At 41.2% G+C, this 23,062-nt stretch overlaps 1 protein-coding gene and 1 long non-coding RNA gene across 3 annotated transcripts in view; one reads left to right on the top strand and one right to left on the bottom strand.

The window, feature by feature from the left end:
- Positions 1-22,251, top strand: part of LOC128348052 (uncharacterized) — a 33,741-nt gene extending 11,490 nt beyond the window's left edge. Inside the window, exons 2-3 of the long non-coding RNA XR_008317893.1 lie at positions 16,035-16,301; positions 20,991-22,251. This is a non-coding gene — a long non-coding RNA (uncharacterized LOC128348052). The remainder of the gene's footprint in view (positions 1-16,034; positions 16,302-20,990) is intronic.
- The window catches only part of COMMD10 (COMM domain containing 10), a 93,019-nt gene that overhangs the window by 17,555 nt on the left and 52,402 nt on the right, over positions 1-23,062 (bottom strand). The window lies entirely within an intron of this gene.

Here is a 23,062-nt window from a genome sequence, read left to right as displayed (position 1 = left end):
GGATCACTTATACTTTAACAGTTGAGAAATGCACTTTTTGGAGAAATCACCTTGTAAAGGTTGCTTATAGTCATGTTGATAAACCATAGCATTCAGGACAGTTCTTGGGCTGAATCTAGCTTGTTTTGTCAAGTCAAATGTTGAATATGAAGTTGGCTGGTTTTATGGCTTGTCTAGGAAAAGGCAGGAGCTTAGATTCAAACTACAGGACTAAAGAAGATCCAAAATAGTTTAATAAGAAGTTCAGCACAGGTAGGATTTCAACCAATGAGACTGAACCAGGACAGATATCTCATGACTGGTCAAGGATTTTCAACATTCCATAGAAGAGGAGTACAAATAGAAGGGCAGAGCAGAATCAAAAATAGCAGTTGCTGGTTCCAGGGACAAGGATAGTTGCCTGATCCAAGAGGGAGACGACTACCAGAGCAGCAGAGAAGAGAGGCAGCAAGAAAGAGCAGGAAAGATGACTGCAGAGTCCTCTTTCATCTAGAAGCCCGAGAGGGAGAGCTGAAGTTGAGCTTCCCTCTTGACACCTTTAAGGAGCCAATCTGAATTAATCTGGCTCTGTAGATTATTCAACTGGTGCTTGCATTTCTCAGTGCTGGAAGACTCAAAAGTGAGATCAACATCATTTGCTTGGAATATTTAGTAAGCTGAAGAAAGGCAAAGACCACAGACCACTCAGAAAGGAGGCTTCCATCATATCAGATGTCTAGCTGATACTATTTATTGCATTTTGCATTTGTATCCCACTCTTCCTCCGAGGAGCTCAGAGTGCTGTACATAGTTATTTTTACCCTCACAACAACCCTGTGAGGTAGGTTAAGCTGAGAGATATGTCACCCAGTGAATTTCATGGTTGAATGGGGATTCGAACGCAGGTCTTTCCGGTCCTAGTCCAATACTCTAACCACTATGCTGTCTACTAGGTAGTGGCTGAACCTCTTTTTGGAATCCTAGGGCTTGAACATGCTGAGACTGTCACTCTGTCTTGGCATGGCCTCGGCTCTTGGCTGTGAACTTGCCAGAGGGATCTGGTGGGCCACTGTGTGAAACAGGATGTTTGACTAGATAGGCCTTGGGGCCTGATCCAGCAGAGCATGTTCTTCTGGAAAAAGTGGCCTTCTAAAACAAGGCTTACCATTCAGTGTTCCTGTAAGCAGTATTGGAAGGCAAAGCGAATAAAATTATATTGGGAGAGGGAATCTGGCGTTGTTCCAACAGGCCAGCCCTATGTACCTTTCCTATTCTACTATTCTTATTTAACAGCTCTTACCTAAACAATATCCATTTGTTATTTCTCTCCAATCAATGTATTGGAGAGAACTTTTGTTGAAAGTTCACCCTAGATATTCCTTATGTTTTACTCCACATCCATGTTAACTTGCCACTTAACAGTAGGGAGGACATTTAAATGCTCAGTAAGAACATGCCCCGAGATTGTGGAATGTACTCCCCACTAAGATACGACCCTCCCCATCTCTGGCAATTTTTAAAAAACATCTAAACACCAATCTTTTTAACCAAGCTTTCTCAGCCTTTTAAAATTTGTTGGTTTTAATTTTGTGATTGATTTTAAATTGTTGAATTGTTTTAACTTTTTATATGTGTTTTAATTGTTTTATATTAACCGTCCAGAGACAAAAGTTTGGGCGGTATATAAATGTGACGAATAAATAAATAAAATAAATAAATAAGATCATTAATGAATAGTTGTATGCTGGCAGCAAGTGTATTGGAGGAAAGCAAATACAGAGCCAGGTTGAAAAACTGCACTAGGTGGCTCTGCCCACCAGAATCAGGCCTGATCCCAAGGGTTCTCACATGCAGCCTAGCCCAGACTGGGCTTCCCTAGTCAGGGTTAGGGTGCGCATGAGAACAGCCTCACTATCTTCCGGAAGATTTATAGTCGTTGTTGGACCAAGCCTGAGAGACATTCCTCAGGCAGCTTGCCTCTTTTGATGAGCTTATCTGTTTTTATTAGCAGCAGGGGATTCTTTGAATTAGAAATCAAAATTGCCACTGATAAATTTGAAAAAAAATCTACCTGAAAACAATGAATTAAATATCAGCAAAGACAAAGTATGAAGTATTACATCAAGTCCTCCATCACTGTGTAGATCAGTTCACACGATCAAGCCTCAGGCTCACACACTCTCCCTTCCCTAGCACGTTCTATTTAGTTATGCCTATTTTGCATCAAACTACAATTTGCCACTGCATCCAAATCATCAAACTATGGTTTACACTTTCCCTTCAAGATCAGGACTGAAAGCTTTTGAGTGGAAAGGAGGCTGTAGCTTTCATGAACACGCAAAAGTAGTTTGATCAAAACCACCATCAATCCAACCATTCTTGCATCATTAGAATAGGTAATTTGTGATTAGCAAAGTTTTAATTAAAAAAAAATAGCAGCAAAAACAATTAGTCTGCTTATCATCTCCCCAGGAGTCTTGTAGTCACTAGACAATAAAAACTCAATTGAAAACCAGGGACTTCTGTTCCTGACCTGACATCTCCTTCCTGGGATGGATCCAGCTCCTAACTGAGCTGTTGCCCTCTCTAAGTGCTGTCATCAGAACTCTGGGCTTGTACAGGAGAGAGTGGGGGAGGTTTAGCCACCTTTTTGACCATCTCACTGTCTGCTTGCCGTTTCTTTGCTCTCTACTGCAGAGGAATGCTGGGACTTTGCCTTGTGACTCTGTGCCCTCCTTCCTGTTGCTGTCACAACACACAGTCATGTCAGCAACCGACGTGGCTTCTTCCTTCCAGCCGCCATCAGCAGGCCTGGTAAAATAATTTCTGCAAAAATGTGGGCTGCATTATGGAACTGTGTGGGCTTCAGATGGCTCATGGGCCATGACTGAGACTAGCATAAAACAAGGATGCATATCTTTATTGATGAAAAGCACCTTTGGATCCAATCCATCAAAGGAATCATACATATAATCTCAGGTTCTATACCACATGGCCGTGACAGCTCTGATTTAGCATTATTGAATATTTGGGCTCATTCTTCTTAAGACTGTGGAAAGAAATGGGCAATGGTTCTATTTGACCAAAACCCATTTAACCCATCCAATGCATTGCATGTTCACTACCACCACTTCTTCCACTTGTAGTATACATCTGTTTCAATGGTATTCATCTTTATCCAAATATCAGACTATCACAACTTTTTGTCTGGAGAATAACTAGAGTCTTGCTATATTCTGTAGATCTGTGTCACAAAGCTTGCATTACCATTTGATTGGCTCAACGACAATGCATACGTGAATTCCTAAAATAAACAGTGCGTTGATCCTCTAACAGCCTTAAATAGATTCTGAAGACTCTACACTTTCATTTTAATGAAAAACATGCCACGTTATTTTTACAACTTTGTCATTTGAGTGTGCATTTCAGAGGAACCACAATCAGTTTCTCAAAGGATATAAAACATTTTCAAAACAGTCACATCGGTCAGATGCTTCCAAGAATACCACAAAGGGGCCTTTTCCCACTGTTGCACCCCAATAACAAAGAACACGCGGGGTACTTGGGCTGAGCACCACCCCAGAGGAAGCTTCATGGGGCGGCAAAGAGCAGGCAAGGACCTGCTCTCCTTTTTCTTACAGCTCCCGCTCTCAAACGGTGCTCGAACTGTGGTTTAGGCACACCTCTCCATTTTAAAGAAATGCTTATTACAAGGTATTTGTGCCGATATTTAGTCCAAAGTAGCTTTTCTTTTACTTAAAAAGGCTCACTTATAAAACTCTAGCGAGGGAAAACCTCCAAGGAATTTTACCATAGATTTAAAAGGTAAGAAAATGAATGTTTTTAAATATATGGCTAGGTTCATTTAGTGACAGTTTAATGCTATACAGTAAAACTGTGCTAATAGCAACTGCTGCTGGATGGATGATTGACATGACAGTTTAGGGTGTGTGTGTTTCTTTTTGTCTCCTAGCTACAACACTAAAAGCAAAGTATTAGCAATGTGTGCTGCTGAAAAAGCAGAAGAGAAAATAAGTGATAGGTACTCCTGATACAGAGAAGACTACATTTATGTTAAAGGAGTGGCTGTGCTTCAGAAAATAATCAATAAGCTTGTTTTGTTTTGCCAGTGCTGAACATCAGCTACAAGCTGATGTGACTGAATGATGCACGTAACACAAAAAACATACGGATCTGTTTAGTTTTACGGAATACTTACATCAAATTGAGCTCAACTATCTATCTTTATCTCTCTTCTTCCTTTTATTGGTGATCACTGATCACTAATTCTCCTTTTACTGATGGTCACTGATGACTTCTGCATAATCCTTCATCTTGGAACAGCAAATTCTGATGTTATAAAATGCATACACAGTACAGAGTACTAGCATCTTATTTGAATTTGTATTCATTTCCCCCCTCAAAAATTGACTCAATCAGCATGCAGTTTTAAACAAATCCATCTGTCCATTCTGAGAAAATTAATTTCAGTGCCCAGATTAGTAATTCCTCTACATGACAATAAGGGAACAGACACTTAATGCAATACTTTTACTATCTTGCTCCTGGCAACATGTAGAGACTTTCTTCAGTAAACTCTATTAAAATGCATGATGGCAGGGGATATTTTAAATTGAATTTGTAAAATCTATAACCCTCAAATACATGGCACTTAATAGCCAATGCACATTCAAAACAAAGTGGGTCAGTAACAGACAGTATGCATTAATAATAATCAGACTGTTAGTATGGACTCATTTTGCTGCTCTTAATAGGAATAGGTCATATACTGGAAAAGCAAGTTGACTGTCAATCTGGGACTTTTTTCAGATGCCAGCCCCTTTGTACCACGCAAGATTATGTTAAATTATCCATGATTCTATCTTTAGTTGCATGTCACAATCAAACAAATTGGTATTATTTCCACACAATTATAGCTATAAGGTCCCAAACACAAGGGAGGATCCTGTGATTTCCCCAATGTCATGGACAGACCACATCTGGTTATGGTTGGACTCACAGTCACACCCCACCTTCACATGGGCGAGACGCCCATTAGAATGGTCCGCCCGAGAAGGTTATTGGTTCCAAGAAGCTTTGGGGGAGATTTAGTGTTGGGTCTGCAGGAGATCCTGTTGATGCCCTGGTGGAGAATTGGAACAGCAAACTCACGAGGGCAGTAGATGTAATCGCTCCTAAGCATCCTCTCCGACCCACTTCAAAATTAGCCCCTTGGTATACGGAAGAACTACAGGGGATGAAGCGGCAAGGTAGATGACTGGAGTGCAAGTGGAAGAAGACACAACTCGAATCTGACAGATTACAATATAGAGCATATTTGAAGATCTATGCTCTGACGATATGGGCAGCAAAGAAGAGATTCTTTTCAGCCCATATTGCGTCTGCAAGTTCACATCCAGCAGGGTTGTTCAGGGTTGTGAGAGAGCTATTAAGTGCCCCTTCTACCTTGAATCAGAGCTTGGAACCATCTATTACCCACTGTGACATGTTCAATGAGGTTTTTTGTGAATAATATCTCTCGTATTCAGGCTGACGGATTTAGATCTCACAATTACTGCAGTATCTGAATTGGAGGTGTCACAACTCCTCTTATGTGGTCAGGCTGGATCAGGTCCAGTTTCTGACTCGTGAGGATGTAGACAAGCTTCTTGGAGCATTGCAGCCTACCACCTGTTTTCTTGACCCTTGCCCAACATGGCTTATACTATCTGACAGGGAAGTTGTTGTAGAAGGCCTAGTAGAGATCATAAGTGCTTCTCTGAGGGAGGGCAGGATGCCTCCTTGCCTTAAGGATGCAATTATTAGACATCTTTTGAAGAGGCCTGTGTTGGATCCCACAGAGTTAAGCAACTATAGGCCTGTCTCCAACCTTCCATGGTTGGGCAAAGTGATTGAGAATGTGGTGGCTTCCCAACTCCAGGAAGTCTTGGATGAAACTGATTATCTAGACCCATTTCAGTTGCTCTGCATAGTATAATGGGCCGGTTCAAGTCCTAGTAGAGATCATAAGTGCTTCTCTGAGGGAGGGCAGGATGCCTCCTTGCCTTAAGGATGCAATTATTAGACATCTTTTGAAGAGGCCTGTGTTGGATCCCACAGAGTTAAGCAACTATAGGCCTGTCTCCAACCTTCCATGGTTGGGCAAAGTGATTGAGAATGTGGTGGCTTCCCAACTCCAGGAAGTCTTGGATGAAACTGATTATCTAGACCCATTTCAGTTGCTCTGCATAGAATAATGGGCCGGTTCAAGTCCCCATTATACCCTACATAGAACCTCTTAGAACCGGTTTAAGTTGGGCTTGAATTTGAACCAAACTAGGGGGAGTTCGAGCACAACCAAAACCGAATCTACCCACCCTGGTTTGAATTTGAAACAAACAAGCCAAGCTGGTTTTGTGCACACCTCTATTCCTCAGAAGCAACAGGTACACAGTCTGGGGATGCTTCTGGACACAAACCTCTCCCTAGTGTCCCAGGTTGAGGCAGTGGTCAGAGGTGCCTTTTATCAGCTTAAGCTGAGACACCAGCTGCATCCGTTTCTTGAGATTATTATTATTATTATTATTATTATTTATTTTAATAATTATTTATTATAATTATTATTTATTATATAATAAATCTACAACTTTTTCTATTATTATTATTATTTTACACAGTCAGACAGGTGTTATTGACTGGTTTGTTTTATCCAGACATCGAGTCCTTCCCAAGGACCTGGGATGCCAGAATTTTATTGTAAATGTTGTTGCTGTTGTTATAGCTATCGTCGCAGAATATAGGCTGTTCCCATCATCATCATCATCATTATTATTATTAATTCAATTTCTATACCACCCTTCCAAAAATGGCTCAGGGCGGTTTACACAGAGAAATAACAAACAAACAATATGGAACCCTGTCCCCAAAGGGCTCACAATCTAAAAAGAAACATCAGATAGATACCAGCAACAGTCACTGGAGGCACTGTGCTGGGGGTGGATACAGCCAGTTACTCTCCCCCTGCTAAATAAAGAGAATCACCAAGTTAAAAGGTGCCTCTTTGCCAAGTTAGCAGGGGTCATGACCTCAGAACAGTAGTACATCTGCTGGTCACCTCCAGACTTGACTTCTGCAGTGCACTCAATATGGGGCTGCCTTTGTACGTAGTCTGGAAACTGCAGCTGGTCCATATCACTCCTATCTTAAAAGATCTACAGTGGCTGCCGATAAGTTTCCAGGCAAAATGCAAGGTCTTGGTTATAACCTATAAAGCTCTAAATTATTAGCCCTTATTTGAAGAAACCTGCATTGGATCCCTCAGAGTTAGCTAATTACAGACCCGTATCTAATCTTTCTTGCTTGGGTAAGGTGACTGAACGAGTGGTTGCTTCTCAGCTCCAGGCAGTTTTAGATGACACAGATTATTTACATCCTTTCCAGACTGGCTTTCAGGTGGGCTATGGGGTTGAGACTGCCTTGGTTAGCCTGATGGATGATCTCCAGCTGGCGATCGACAGAGGGAGTGTGACACTGCTGATCCTTTTGGATCTCACGGTGGCTTTCGATACCATTGGACATTATATCCTGCTGGGTCACTTGAGGGAGGTGGGATTGGGTGGCACTGTTTTACAGTGGTTCCACTCCTACCTGTCTGGCAGATTCCAGATGGTGTTGCTTGGAGACTATTGCTCTGAAAAGCGAGAGCTGAAGTGTGGGGTTCCACAAGGCTCCATAATGTCTCCAATGCTTTTTAACATCTACATGAAGCCGCTGAGAGAGATCGTCAGGAAGTTTGGTCTGGGATGCTATCAATATGCTGATGACACCCAGATCTATTTTTCCATACCAACTTAATCAGGAAATGGCATGACCCCCACCTAAGTGCCTGCCTGGAGGGGTAATTGGGCTGGATGAGGGATAACAGACTGAAGTTAAATCCAAGCAAGACAGAGGTACTGTATGTAGGGGGTCGGGATCCTAGAGATGGCTTAAAACTGCCTGTTCTGGATGGGGTTACACTCCCCCTAAAAGACCAGGTTCGTAGTATGGGAATGCTCCTGGATCCCAAACTCTTCCTGGTCTCTCAGGTTGAGGCTGTGGCCAGGAGTGCTTTTTATCAGCTTTGGCTGATACGCCAGATACGTCCATTCTTGGAGATTAGTGACCTTAAAATAGTGGTACATAAGCTGGTAACCTCTAGGCTTAACTACTGTAATGCACTCTATGTGGGGCTGCCTTTGTATGTAGTTCAGAAACTACAATTGGCACAGAATACGCAGCCAGGCTGGTCTCTGGGTTTACCCGAAGGGACCATATAACACCAATTCTAAAAGAACTGCACTGGCTGCTGATAGGTTTCTGAAATACAAAGTGCTAGTTATTACCCATAAGGCCCTTAACGGCTTAGATCCAGGGTATTTAAGATAGCGCCTTCTCTGTTGTGAATCCTGTTGCCTATTAAGATCATCTGAAGAGGTCTGACTATGGGTGCTGCAAACTCGGATGGTGGCAAATCGGGTTCGGGCCTTTTCTGTGGCTGCCCCAGGGCTTTGGAATGCACTCCTTGCTGAAATAAGAGCATCTCCTTCTCTGTTTGCTTTTAGGAGGACTCTAAAGATGTACCTGTTTTCCCAGGCCTTCAACTGAGATTGTATTTTAATATCTTAATGTGTTTTTATCTATAAATTTTATCTTTTTATGAATTTTAAATGTGTTATATTGTATGTTTTAATTCTGTAAACCGCCTAGAGATTTTTATACTAGGTGGTATATAAATTCAATAAACAAACAAACAAACAAACAAACAGCTTGGGCCCTGGATATTTAAGAGAACCTCTTCACTATGAACCACACCGCCCATTGAGATCATCAGGAGAGGTTTGTCTGCAGTTGCCACCGGCTTGTCTGGTGGCTACTCAGGGATGGGCTTCTCCATTGCTCCCCTGAGGCTTTGGAACACGCTTCCTGCTGAAATAAGAGGGCCCCCCCCCCCAATCTCTTACAATGTTAAGAAAGGCATTCCAGGACATTTGTTCATCCAGGCTTTTAATTAGATACTGTTTTAATAGTTTGATGGTTTTTAACAGTTTTAACCTTGTTTTACATTTTAAATTGTTGTAATGTTTTAGCCTTTTTACTTGTTGTTATTGTTTTGTTTTAAACCACCCAGAGACTTGCATTTTGGGCAGTATACAAATATGTTAATTGAATCAATGAATGAATGAATGAAATAATGCAGATGTTCCCTTTGTGTATGATACCACGAAGAGATATCATGGTATATCTTTGCTTCATGCCAATTGTGTAAGAAGCTGCCTTTATTTTACCCTATTTATATTTGGTTACACATATTCAAGCACAGTCTAGGCACACATATGGTCAGTTGTAAATGTGTGCTTGCCACTTCTCTATTTTCATTATCTGCCCCATTTCCCAGTTCCCCAATATCTCTGCCCCTCTCTCAGGTGGAACTTTGCACTGGTGGTGGGGGGGAAGAGTTAGTGGTATAAAAAGGAACCAAGAGAGCCAGCGTGGTGTAGTGGTTAGAGTGCTGGACTAGGACCGGGGAGACCCGAGTTCAATTCCCCCCCATTCAGCCATTATACTAGCTGGGTGACTCTGGGCCAGTCACTTCTCTCTCAGCCTGTCTCTGGGTGACTCTGGGCCAGTCACTTCTCTTCACAGGGTTGTTGTGAGGAGAAACTCAAGTATGTAGTACACCGTTCTGGGCTCCTTGGAGGAAGAGTGGGATATAAATGTAATAATAATAATAATAATAATAACCTGTCACCTGCCTTTTCTTCTTGCATAAAAGGTTTCTCTACTCATGTTTATTCACAAACTAAGTCTTTGACAGAGTGTGATGGCAATCTTTATGCAAGGGCACTGATCTCGGCTACAGCGCAAACAGGGTGCCAAGCACATATCAAATGATTACTGAAATCTCCTTTGTGAAGCAAGAGAGCCACTACTAACTTGGAGATGCAGTAACTCAAATGAACATCTACATTTGATTCTGGCCTCCTTATGCTCACTGTAGAGCTTAAGTATGGCTTGAAATGGAGGCAAGTTAAAAGAAAAATGTACAAGAGCCAACACTGGCTATGATCTGAATTCAAGTACAATGTAAAGATGATTGGAAGAACTATTCATGTTTCATAATATCAGGGTAAAATGGCTAACTCAGGACCAATATTTTCCCTACATAATGTAAAACTAGAATTATTTACTTTTATTAATTTAAACTGTACCCAACTCCACTGCAAAACGAAATAAAAATTATTAAGTTTGGTTCTATTTTATTAAGAGCATTCAAAAAAGTTAATGCAATTAAACAAAACAAAGATGGCTTTCTTTCTCTTTAATGAAATATTTAGTGCTTAGAGTATACATTGGTATCAGTACATCAACACACTGCTCATAAAGATCAACAATACTGATTTCAGTTTATCAAGACTGAGGGCTGTACCTAAAGATAGTTATAATTCATATGTCTCGTTAAAAGTAAAGAGACTTAAGTAATTATGACCAACTTTCTTAAGGTACAACCCTGAGTGTTTCACCTAGATCCATGCTTGGCTTTATTGTCTCAATATTCCTTCTGAAGAAACTGGCAGTCTTGATTTTGTTGTTTGCAGTTGTAATAGCACTAAAGATTGCATGGTTTTTACTATGAACTTACAGCAATAAGGGGCTGCGTCACACACTATCAATTCCAGAAACAGCATGCATATGTCAAATTAGGAGAATTGCATCCTACTTCCTGTATGATATAATGTGTTACACAGCATGTTCAATCTCTGTAATCACCTCATCTCAAAAACAAAAATGATGGAAGAAAAGTAGGAACACACTGTCAGGAGCTGCTTGGGTTGGAAATGAAAATGTTGGGTTCTGTGATTAGCTGCAGCCTGGAACATTCTCAAAGGAGGAGTATTATTATTTATTTACACAGTCAGACAGGTGTTATTGACTGGTTTATTATTACTACTACTACTACTACTACTACTACTACTGTTATTGTTATTATTACATTTATATCCCACTCTTCCTCCAAGAAGCCCAACTTAACTCAGGAGTTATAGCCCAGAAGTAGACAGCTTTCAGGCTCTGGATTGGTCCCAGTCACCCAGGCTGGCAATTTGTTCCCTCCGGAACAAAGAGGGCTATAAAGAACTTCCTGTTTGAGCTGGGGCCTGAGCTATGTATCCCTGCTTTTGGTCCATTCCTGTTTGTGACTTCTAGCCTTGACTGCTTGGCTCTGACTTGAACCTTCTGTCTCCACTCCTGGCTTGACTCATCTGTTCAGGCTTCAGACTCTGCTTTTGGGTCCCAATTCTCCCAAGCCCTCTCCACATGACCAGCATCTCAGCATAAATTCCTACACAGCCGTATCACAGTCCTTGTCTCCCCTTCCCCATTCTCGAATGTGCCAAGCTGCACTAAGCACAATTTCTGGTCCTACAGCCCCAACCCCCTCCTTTCTCACCCCCCTGGTACTTTTCCAAGCTGTTAAAGTTGCATAAGTGCACACAGCACAAATTCTTGCTCCTTACAGCTCCCCTTACCCTGGTCCCTTTCCAAGCTTATCAGCGCAAAGCCACCCCCAGCACAGTGACTGTTACTGGTGTCTACTTATGCTTCTTTTAGATTGTGAGCCCTTTGGGGACAGGGGTCCATCTTATTTATTTATTATTTCTCTATGTAAACCACCCTGACCCATTTTTAGAAGGGCGGTATAGAAATTGAATAAATTAATCATCATCATCATCATCATCTGCTATTACAAGTCTAGTCCAACTAGAAGAGGTTATTTAAAAAGAATGTACCAGATTTGGAAAGAGAAGCATCCAGATACAGAAATAACAGAACAAAGGCTAGCAGACCAGAGAAGATTCATAATAAGAAAGTATTCACAGAAGTTGAGCTGGAAGAACTGCAAAGAGCAACACAGGCTCAAGACATGGAAGAAAAATTACCACCAACTGAAGCAGTTGCTCAGGCGCAGGTGGAGGAGGTGTTGGAAATAGGATGCCACTGTTGCTGAACTGTTTCAAAATCAAAACCAAGCAACCTCCCCTTTGCCTTCACCTCAAAAACCCAAATGCCGTTTAACAGAAAAGCAACAAGAACTAAAGCAAAAAATAACTGAGCACATGAACCAAACAACCAGCAGGGTTCGACTTCCCGCTCTAAAAACAATTGCCAAAAAATAACTTGCTCAGGCATTAAAAGATGTCAATGCTGCACTTGCAGAAATAACAACCAATAATTTGCAAGAAACAAACCAACGAATGTACAGTGCAGCAACAATCACAACACAAGAGCTCGGATATAAGATCAGTGGACCTGTAAAAAAAGTAGTACATCACCTAAATGGAAGATTAGATTAGAAAATAAAATCTCCAGGCTTAGATCAGATGCTAGTAAATTGAAAGATATGAAAGACAAGAAGCTGAAGAATGAAAACACCAAACAGTATCTGATCCAAAAATACCACCTAGATTCAAGGAAAATTAGAGAAGTCCTGGAAATAATAAAGCAGCAAATAACAGCAGTGTCAAAGAAGATTAGCAGGTATGAAGCCAGAATTACATAACACAGGCAGAATCTCCAATTCCAGTTGAATCAGAGACGTTTCTACCAAAGCAAAGAAGGAGAAACTGCAAGAAACCTAGAAACACCAAATAAAGAAGAAACAGTGCAATTCTGGGGGAAATTATGGGACAATCCAATAGATTATAATAAAAAAGCAGGCTGGATGAAAGAGGTCAAAAATGTAACCAACAAATGCAAGATCTAATAACACCAGAATTAATAAGTGAAAGAGCAAAGAAAATTAAAAATTGGACTGCGCCAGGCAACGATGAACTGCATGGCTTTTGGCTTAAACACCTAACAAGCCTTCATAAACAACTATCAAAACAGTTCAATCACATTTTGCAAGGAGGTGATACTGAACAATGGCTAACAACTGGGAAAACTCATCTCATTATGAAAGACCCAGCAAAAGGTGCAGTTCCAAGTAATTATAGACCGATAACCTGCCTGCCAACCATGTTCAAATTATTAACTGGAATAATAGCAGATGAAGTGATGCAACACTTATTAACTAACAAACAGCTTCCAATTGAACAGAAAGGAAATTGCCCGAACACCAGAGGCACAAAAGACCAGCTGCTGATTGACAAAATGATTTTAGAAAATTGCAAGAGAAGAAAAAGCAATCTTTGCATGGATTGACTACAAGAAAGCCTTCGACTCATTGTCTCACACATGGATACTAAAATGTTTAAAAACAACTGGTGTCAGCAAAAACATTCAGATATTTATTTTAAAAAGCAATGAGCATGTGGAGTACACAGTTAATCAATGGTGAGACACTTGGACAGGTTAGCATTAGAAGAGGCATTTTCCAAGGGGACTCAGTATCGCCTCTGTTGTTTGTAATCGCCATGACCCCACTTTCACAAATACTAAACAAAACAGGCCTCGGATACCAAACATCTAAAACATCAAGTAAAACAAACCATCTGCTGTACATGGATGATCTGAAGTTGTATGGAAAGTCCCAGTCAGAAATCGAATCACTGCTAAACACTGTCCGTATATTCAGTAGCGATATAGCAATGGAGTTTGGACTAGACAAGTGTGCTGCATTAATAATGAACAGAGGGAAAATAACAAAAACAAAAGGAATAGAACTGCCCAATGGAAGGAAGATCAAGAACCTGGAAGAGAAAGAACATTACAAATACTTGGGCATTCTCCAGGCTGATAACATCACACAACACTGAAGTTAAAAGAAAAATTGGAAGTGAATACATCAGGAGAGTTAGAAAAATCCTCAAGTCCAAACTCAATGGAAGGAACACCATACAAGCCATAAACACCTGGGCTATACCTGTTATCAGATACACTGTAGGAATAATAGACTGGACCCAGGCAGAGCTAGCGATGCTAGATCATAAGACCAGGAAAATAATGACCATCAATCATGCTCTAAACCCCCGCAGTGATGTAGATAGGCTATACCTCCCTCGCAGCTCAGGTGGAAGAGGAATGCTGCAAGTCAATCAAACAGTAGAGGAGGAGAAAAGAGGCCTTGAAGAATATATCAAGGACAGTGAAGAAGATGCATTTAAAATGGTCAATAACGAGAAACTATTCAACACCAATGAAAGAAAGCAGGCCTACAAGAAAGAACAAGTCAAGAACCGAGCAGAAAAATGGAAAAAGAAGCCACTGCATGGTCAATATTTACACAATATAACTGGAAAATCAGACATCACAAAGACCTGGCAATGGCTTAAGAATGGCAACTTGAAGAAAGAAACAGAGGGTTAAATACTGGCTGCACAAGAACAGGCACTAAGAACAAATGCAATAAGAGCAAAAGTCAAAAAATCAACAACAAACAGCAAGTGCTGCCTTTGTAAAGAAGCAGATGAAACAGTGGACCACTTAATCAGCTGTTGTAAAAAGATTGCACAGACTGACTACAAACAAAGGCATGACAAGGTAGCAGGGATGATACACTGGAACATCTGCAAAAAATACAAGCTACCTGTAGCCAAAGATTGGTGGGACCATAAAATTGAAAAAGTTGAAGAAAATGAAGATGTAAAAATATTATGGGACTTCCGACTACAAACAGACAAATATCTGCCACACAATACACCAGATATAACTGTAGTGGAGAAGAAAGAAAAACAAGTAAGAAAAACAAGTTAAAATAATTGACATAGCAATACCAGGGGATAGCAGAATAGAAGAAAAAGAAATAGAAAAAATCACCAAATACAAAGATCTACAAATTGAAATTGAAAGACTTTGGCAGAAGAAGACAAAAATAATCCCAGTGGTAATTGGCGCCCTGGGTGCAGTTCCAAAAGACCTTGAAGAGCACCTCAACACCACAGGGGCCACAGAAATCACCATCAGCCAATTACAAAAAGCAACTTTACTGGGAACAGCCTATATTCTGTGACGATATCTATAACAACAGCAACAACATTGATAATAAAATTCAGCCACCCAGGTCCTTCGGGAGGACTTGATGTCTGTATAAAACAAACTAGTCAATAACACCTGTCTGACTGTGTAAATAAATAATAAAATAATAATACCACCACCACCATCATCTCCATGGCCGCAGTCTCTACCCCAACAGTTCTTATTCAAGCTTCTCAGCACACAGTGTGCACTCCCTGGCAAGCTCAGACTCTTTTTCCCCACCCCCAACATCTTATTTGGTTTTGGTGGCAACCACTGCTGCCTCCCCTTCTCTTCTTCAACATGCTGTTCCAATTCCTTACTCTCCCTCGGGGAAGAGGGAATGGAACAGTGACAGGAAGTGGGAGTCTACATTTCCTGTTGCTCCATTCCTTACCCCCTGCATGGAGAGTAGGGAATAGGAGTGGAGAGGAGGGAGGTGAAAAGGGTGGGGGAGACTGCAGTGGGGTGCCCTGGCCACCTCTGCCAATCTGCCACATGAGGTAGCCACCTCACTAGATCTTATTAAATGGCCAAACCTGGAACTCTGGCTCCTGCTTTGGTCTCACTAAGATTTGGTCTACATATCAGTGGCGGCTGGTGAGGGCACCACCGGGGGGCACCTTTAAGTGCTGGTTAGCAAATGCTTACCTCCCGTACCACCACACCTGAAAGCTCTCCTCAGCAGCGGCACGCTGCCCAGCACCTGCTGCAGAGGAGGACTGGCTCTAGCACTCAGCTGGCACATACGTGGAGGTCATTTGCTGGCATGCAAATCGCCCCTGCCAGCTGAGTGGCAGAGCTGATCCGCTGCCACAGCAGGTGCTGGGCAGCATGCTCCTGCTGAGGAGAGCATTCAGCTGCAGTGGTACGGGAGGTAAGCGCATACAAATTTACTCTTAAAGGTGCCTCCCACTGCTCTATGCCCACTGTGGGCATAGAAAATGGTATCCCTGATCTGCAGTGGCAGAATCTACTTTGTCAATATAATGTGAGTTTCAACCATAACTCTAACATGAACATGTCACATTCTGCCACCCACCCCAACTCATCTCTTGCAGGATATCACACTTCTCCACTCCAATCCCTTTTGCCTGTCTAGCACAGAAAGAAATGGATCACTTCCCAGAACTTGCATCTCCCGGGGGTCATGTTACCGGAAATCCTCTTGATCTCAGTGTGTGTGAGAGAGACTTAAAGACTCCCGAATCCCTGTGAGATCCTATATGGCCATCAGTCCAAAAGCTGTCAACTTGTGATATGTGGTTCACCCCTGATTGGAGGAAGAGCTCCTCTCCCTTCCAGGTGCTATTCCCAAGGAAATGCTTGTAAGTAGTCTGTTTACTTTTTCATTCAGCTATTTTTCCAACTGCTAGCTGCACTACTTTGACAATGATACTTATCTGTAAGTAATTCAATCAGACGTTTAGAATAAGTGCTAAGAGCTAGAAATGACTTTTCATGCTATTTCCCTACACCAACCTTTGCCTTACCCTAAAAAGCCTTGTTCCCATAGCTGAATGGAATCATCCTTTATAAAGAAAGATCTAGTGCTGAGTGTGTGGTTTGGGAAAGTCTTGAGCTTTATTCTCTCATGCACCCAGCCCTACTCCAAGCTACTTACTCATGAGTAATACTGTTGGGGGTTTGACTTAATCAGGTTCGTGCTTTGAAGAGACAGATGGTATCAGCCACTAAGAGGTTCTCTCTGGACAAAAAGAATGGTGGCAGTCACGAGTGTAGTGGCCCAAGGTTCATGGTCTGGTCTGCATATGTGTGGAGGCCTGGTGAATGCAGGCACTACGCTGCCGCTGCACGCACGCTGTTGGGGGTAGCGCCGCCACAGCAGGAAGGTACCTGGGGTGGTAACACTGGTAGACCTGCTTGCTTACTTTTAAATGTGCCACTCGCTGCCCTCAAACCACCAGACTGGTTTACGGTTGAGCCAAACTGGACTGAACAAGTTTAAGGAACTGAGGTTCAGTCTGAAGTTGAGCCGGGCCATGAACCTCAGTCCACACACACTGCTAGTGGCAGCCTATTGAGAGTTCTTATGAGCAGAGTTGTGGCCAAGGTGTGCCAAGATGGCACGTAAAAACACAGCACATTCACCACAAGAAGTATATCTAAATTCCATACTTTTATTCCTTATTTCAAGTCCAAGAATCAAGCTTTATTGTTTTTGTTACACAACACACTAAATCAGAATAAAAATCCTACTTTTAAGCTGAACACTAATTTCACCAAATAGTGCATCATCTATACCAGTATATCATTACAATTTCCAGAGCAATTATATCATCTTGTAGCAGGCCACTGTATAGTGCCAAGAGATCCCGTCAGCACTCCCAGGACTTTCCAGTCACTAATACTACTTTATAATCATTAAAGTTACCCAAATGAATTAGCTTCAGATTTCTAGAGAGAACCAAACAGCTTTAAAACCATTTTGGTAATGGCTAGCTGTGGAGTAGCAGTGGGGTGGGGAAGAGTATTATAACATAAAGGATGGCGGTTTCAAGTAGCTTACCTGTGTGAACCAATTTGCATGGGGTTATATCCTGATGCTCAAGTGTACGGAAGTGCCTAAATACACATTATATTTTGAAAACAACAGCAGGGTGAATGACATGCAAAATTGTACACACTAAAAATATTCTAAATAGTTGAAGCTTTCCTCAATGCACTGAATGAACATTGACTCAGAGCAAGTTACCACATATTTGGCTAATAAGTTATAACAGAAAGAGAATTCCTGGTGGAACAGCTTGAACAGGAAGCAAGAGCAAAATTGTACAAAACAGAGTTTTAATAGCACTTTAAACCCATTATAATGCATGACCCTAAACAAAAAGGCAAGGAATGTATATGATAAGATCAACTAATTATTTTGTTTGGATACAAACATTCAGGACAAAAAGATATATTACTAGAAATTCAATCTCACAGTGAATGCATGCATCCACTAATAACTCTAAGGAAGGACCCCTGCAGTCGATTTCCTTATTTTCCACACAGAACTTCATAATTATGAACATACGACCACAATTTAAAACTGCATGAACTCTTGAATAGATCTCAAAACCAGCCGTACAGTAATTACCTACTGCTCTGATATTGCGGTTTCTGCTGAAAGGTTTATAAAATATAGTAGATGCAAGAGCTAGAATTAATAGCCTTGAATGACAAGAGCCTGGATTTAAACTTAACTAGCCCATACGTATTCTATTAGCATACACCTCTATAAAATCACTTACAAAAACTTGCATTCAACACATAATTAAGATGTTTTATAGTAAATAAGTTGATGTATCATATACTAGCCTAAGTTAATAAATCAAGATTATAGGAAGTCTGCCAGACAGGGTAGCAAATTGGAACAGGGTTCAGCAATGGTGATCTTTAGGTCAAACATGGCAGAGGTTTTGATAGGAGTTAGGGTTATCATGTGGATCCTGACTGGCAAACCAGAGGTAAGAAAGCTACTTGTGGAAGGAGGCAGCTGTGGACGGAGTGGCAACGGTACTCCTATGATTTGCTGGCAGTCCACTTAGGAACGAGTGATGAGACCATGACTTGCTGCCCTCAACATCCAATCTCTAAGGATCACTCCAGCAAAACCAGTTGCCAGTCTAATCCACTGCTAAATGGGATCCTCCTAACAAAATACCATAGTTGAATGAATGTACAATTCTGGTATCAAATATCAATGCTTTTTAATACCATTTTAGTTCAACGGTGGGAGGACTACTAGAAGCTGGAGTCATAGGCTGGGAACAGCAAGGGAAGACAACAACCGTTTAGCATATGTCCATACTTTAAGACTGCCTTCTCCCATAATAACCTGCCCAAGCTTTGAGGTCACAATCTGGGTCTTTGCTCTGGGCTCAATGCTTTTCAGAGACACTCTTGGCAGTGGTCTCTGTGACCAAGCCTTTTCCGCAGTGACTCTTACGTTGTAGAACAACCTTCCCCTGGAGATTTGTTCCCCTTTTGCCACAGAGTGAAAAAATTTTTATTTTAACATTCATTCCCTAGCTAAAATTTTTATCACTACTATTTCTCTGTTTTTGTCGTTGTTGCTGCATTGGTTGTTTTATTGCTGTTTTGTATTTTTGAACCTTAAATTACTGTTTCAACTGTGTTTTAGATTTCTACTTCTGTATACTGTTTTGAGCTATTTAAAGAAAAAGCAGTTTATAAATTAATAATACACTGTAATTAAAAATAGATCCAAGATAATATCTTGAATACTACAAAATTTGATGGTGAAAAGAATAACACCTCTAAACAGAAAAAATGTGTTGGACTGAAATTACTAATTACTATTTTCTAAACAGAATGGGAAATAAAGTAACTGACATGAAAAATTATCACAGGTCATATTTTATTTGGAATAAAGCTTGCCACTCAGGATCAAACTAGATGTGACAAAGCATCATTGTATTTATGTCTCATCACTGCCCAGAGACATACGTTCTGGGCAGTATATAAATATGTTAAAATAAATAAATAAGATAAATATTCCCATCTCTTTCTTTAAAAAGCAGCAGCGGCCATGTAGGTGATATGGAGTGGGACCAGTGGGGGGCAGTTAATCCTTTCCCCAACTAAAATCTTCACCACCACCCCTCCGAAGACAGACAAAAGGAAGTACTGTTTCCACACAATGAAAAATTATGGAATTTCCAACCATAGGATGTGGTGATGACCTGGTGTCACTTGGATGGCTTTAAAAAGGGGCCTAGATAAGTTCATGGAGGACAAGTCTATCAATGGTTACTAGTCTTGATGGCTATAGACTACCTTCAGGTTCAGAGGTATGTTGCCTCTGAACACCAGTTGCAGGGGAACAGCAGCGGTGGGGGGGCATACCTTCATCTCTTGTGCTTCTCAGGCATCTGGTGGGCCACTGTAGGAAAAAGCATGCTGGACTAGGTGGTCCTTGGGCCTGATCCAGCAAGGCTCTCCTAATGTTCTTAAGCTATTTTCCCTGGGAGGAAAGTCGCTAATGCTGCCAACAGCAGCTTCTTTCCTTGAAGCAGATTTGAGAGGGATGATTTTTGTTCGAAGAACAGGGCAGGAGACAAGGTTGATCCCTGAATCATAGACTCCCTGGCGCTGTTGTTTAAAAAAGGGAAGGAAGATGAATACAAGTATGAGGAATATTTATATATCGCTTATTTAGGTGGAAATACAATAATGCATTAAGCTATGCTCAGTTTGACCCTTAAAAGTGAACTGGGAAAAACAAATGCAGGTCCAGCTGAGAAAGCACTAAAAAGATTGTAGGTTTTCTTAAATATTGAGGGGTAACCATCTGTTTTTATGTTGTGTTACATTGTTCTACTTCATTTATTATATTGGACAAAAGAAAGAAAAGGACATTTTGGAAATAAATCAGATTCAAATTTCAAAAGCTATAACTGTTGCTGTTAAGAACTGGAGTTTGCCAAATCCAAGCAGCTTTTTCACAGGACTTGAACTAACATTTTTGAACTAACATTATAGTTGCTACGGAACTCTGCTGTAAGCTACTACAGAAAATTAATTTATTCCCATATCTTCCATTGTTCAACCAGGGGCGGGGGCGGGGGCGGTTTGGCTATCTGATTCCTGGATGATTAAGGATATGCCAATCTACGTAATAAGCGCAACATTTTTGCTTCCTGAAAGGTACTTAAAAAGAAGTAAAAGACTAACAACCTGGATTGAGGGTTTTTTTCAAAGACAGGAAACAGACAGACCGAAGTGCTGCCTTGCGTTGTGTTAAACCAATCAGTGGCCCAATACCATCATCTATGATTGTCACAACCCTCTGGGTCTCAGAAAGAGATCCTTACCAGTCCTGCTGCCAGAGATCCTTTAAACAGAGGTGTTGGGACTGAGTCTTCAGATACTGTACATGCCAAACACTGCTTCACCTATTTTCTATGGCTTTCAAGGGTGAGCAAAGGGGTAATATGTTTCCTCCATTTTGAACTTAGCTGAGTTTTTCTTTACCTTTTGGTCCAAAGGGGCTATTTAATTCCACAAGGTGTTTCGAGATCATGACACCAGGAAGAATTCAGCTGAACAACCAGAACTTCAGACAAGCGACCAAGAAATGTTTTAGACTATATTTAAAACCATGGCAAAACACCATCACTTAACTACTTCTCATCTGAAAAAAGAGAAATAATCATCTGTTCTTCAATTCAGTTACATAGAACACAGATACACAGAAAATAACACAGTCATAATGGGACATGTGAAGGATATAAATAGTACTAAAAATCTAAATGATTCCACATTCTGGCACTGTAATCATTCTTCAGACAGTTGAAATATCAAGAATGACAGCATTTCAAGCAAATGAGCTTGCCGTTGTCACACAGAGGGCAATACTAGCTCTCTTAACTGTCAGAACTGCTGGTGGGCGAGCTCCCTGAATGCACCTGCAACTGTGTGGGAACTATTTTCCTGTTATACTATTCCATATTGCTGTATATCACAATTCTGTGAGTGGTGCTGATCATAAGCATTTTCTCACCACCCATTTGCCAACTTACCAATTAAGCAAAGGCTATGTGAGTTTTGAGGATGACTTTACAGAAAGAGAGGCAGCTTAACATAGACACACTGGGAAGAGTTCCCAACAGAAAGAGATTTAAATCTCAGTCCAAATTACTCTATTGTCTAAATATATGTGTTTCCTGTTTTTATGGATTTGTCAATTATGAGCCAACGGACCAAGAAAAAAGTACAAGTAGTAACACCCAACGGCTCTACAGGATGCAGCATCCTTGACCTTTCTGTATTAAAGGTTCCTGCAAGATAAGAGACATCCGCACAAACTACAACTTTAGTAACATTTGCAGAAATCATTTCTACTTACAAGTGAAAATGGAAATGGGGACTTGCATTCCGACACACTGCATTGTTAGCAATTCTCTATAGAGAACTGAAAGTATAAATAGAAATCTTGACCAGCTTCAACATCAGTACACAGCACTAATAGTAAACAAAAGTTAGTACTGGTCTAGGAATTCTCAAAAAGAATGAAATACATCTGAGCTTCAAGAAATGAACTGAAGAGAGTACAGGAAAAAATGGGTCCAGAAATATCACCACCCTAGAAATAAAATTTTACTCGCTCTTCCTGTAACCTACTAAGATCACAATACATGGTGTCCCAATTAAAAGAGAAAGAAAGTTAGAAGAAATGTGATTTGTATTTGGAAAATGTCCAAGTAATGTTCAGAACTGACAATTTCAGGCAACTGAGCTAGATATAATTCTGAGGCACCTCATGCTATGGCCAGGAAGGAGAGCTCACAGATAAGTGACACTATTATTAAAAAACATAATATTTTAAAACCCATTGATCTATCCATAGGGTCTGTAGATACTGGCCGAACTGAGATGCAACATGAAACTGGAAGCTGGTGGACCTGTGGTTTCAATTTTAAACTGTAAATCGCACTGCAGACATTCTTCCAACCTCTGGTTGCCAGAAGCCCCTCCCTGCTTCTCGGCCACCGAAGTTGATCCCAGCAAGTTCTATGGTCAGACTGCGGGCAAAGCATCACATGTCAATGGAGTGGCCATGATTGGCCACAATCTTGAATGGGGCATGCTGAGCGTAATTGTGCATTTTCAGAGCCATCCACCTGCAGCATAGAAAGGGCATTTAAATCCCTTTAAATGTGATGGCATCGCCACCCCCCAAAGAGCCCTGCACCTAAAGTGTCCCGCACAAGTGCAATTTCAAGGGGGTGGGTCCTGGGAGGGTTAATATTTCCGTTACTCAGGAAATGGAAAGGAACATGAAGACTTCCTAGGAGGGGATATGTATGTTAGGGAAGGCAAAGGATCCGTGTGTGTGTCTGTCTGTCTCACCATGACCCATCAAAGCAGTCCATGCAGAATAGAGCTTGCTGCCAACAGGCTATCCCTCTCACGAGAGGGCTTGTCTACTGGGGAAGACCATGGGGCTGTAAGCACTGGGTCTCCCATTGGACTGCATGGTCATAAGTTGAGCTAACCCAACAGCAGGGCCCCTGCTTGTCCATGGTAAATGGGGCCCCCAACTGTCCATGGTAAATGG

Source organism: Hemicordylus capensis, chromosome 2, assembly GCF_027244095.1.
Source record: "Hemicordylus capensis ecotype Gifberg chromosome 2, rHemCap1.1.pri, whole genome shotgun sequence".
Taxonomy (NCBI): domain Eukaryota; kingdom Metazoa; phylum Chordata; class Lepidosauria; order Squamata; family Cordylidae; genus Hemicordylus; species Hemicordylus capensis.
This window is presented reverse-complemented; position numbering and strand designations above follow the sequence as displayed.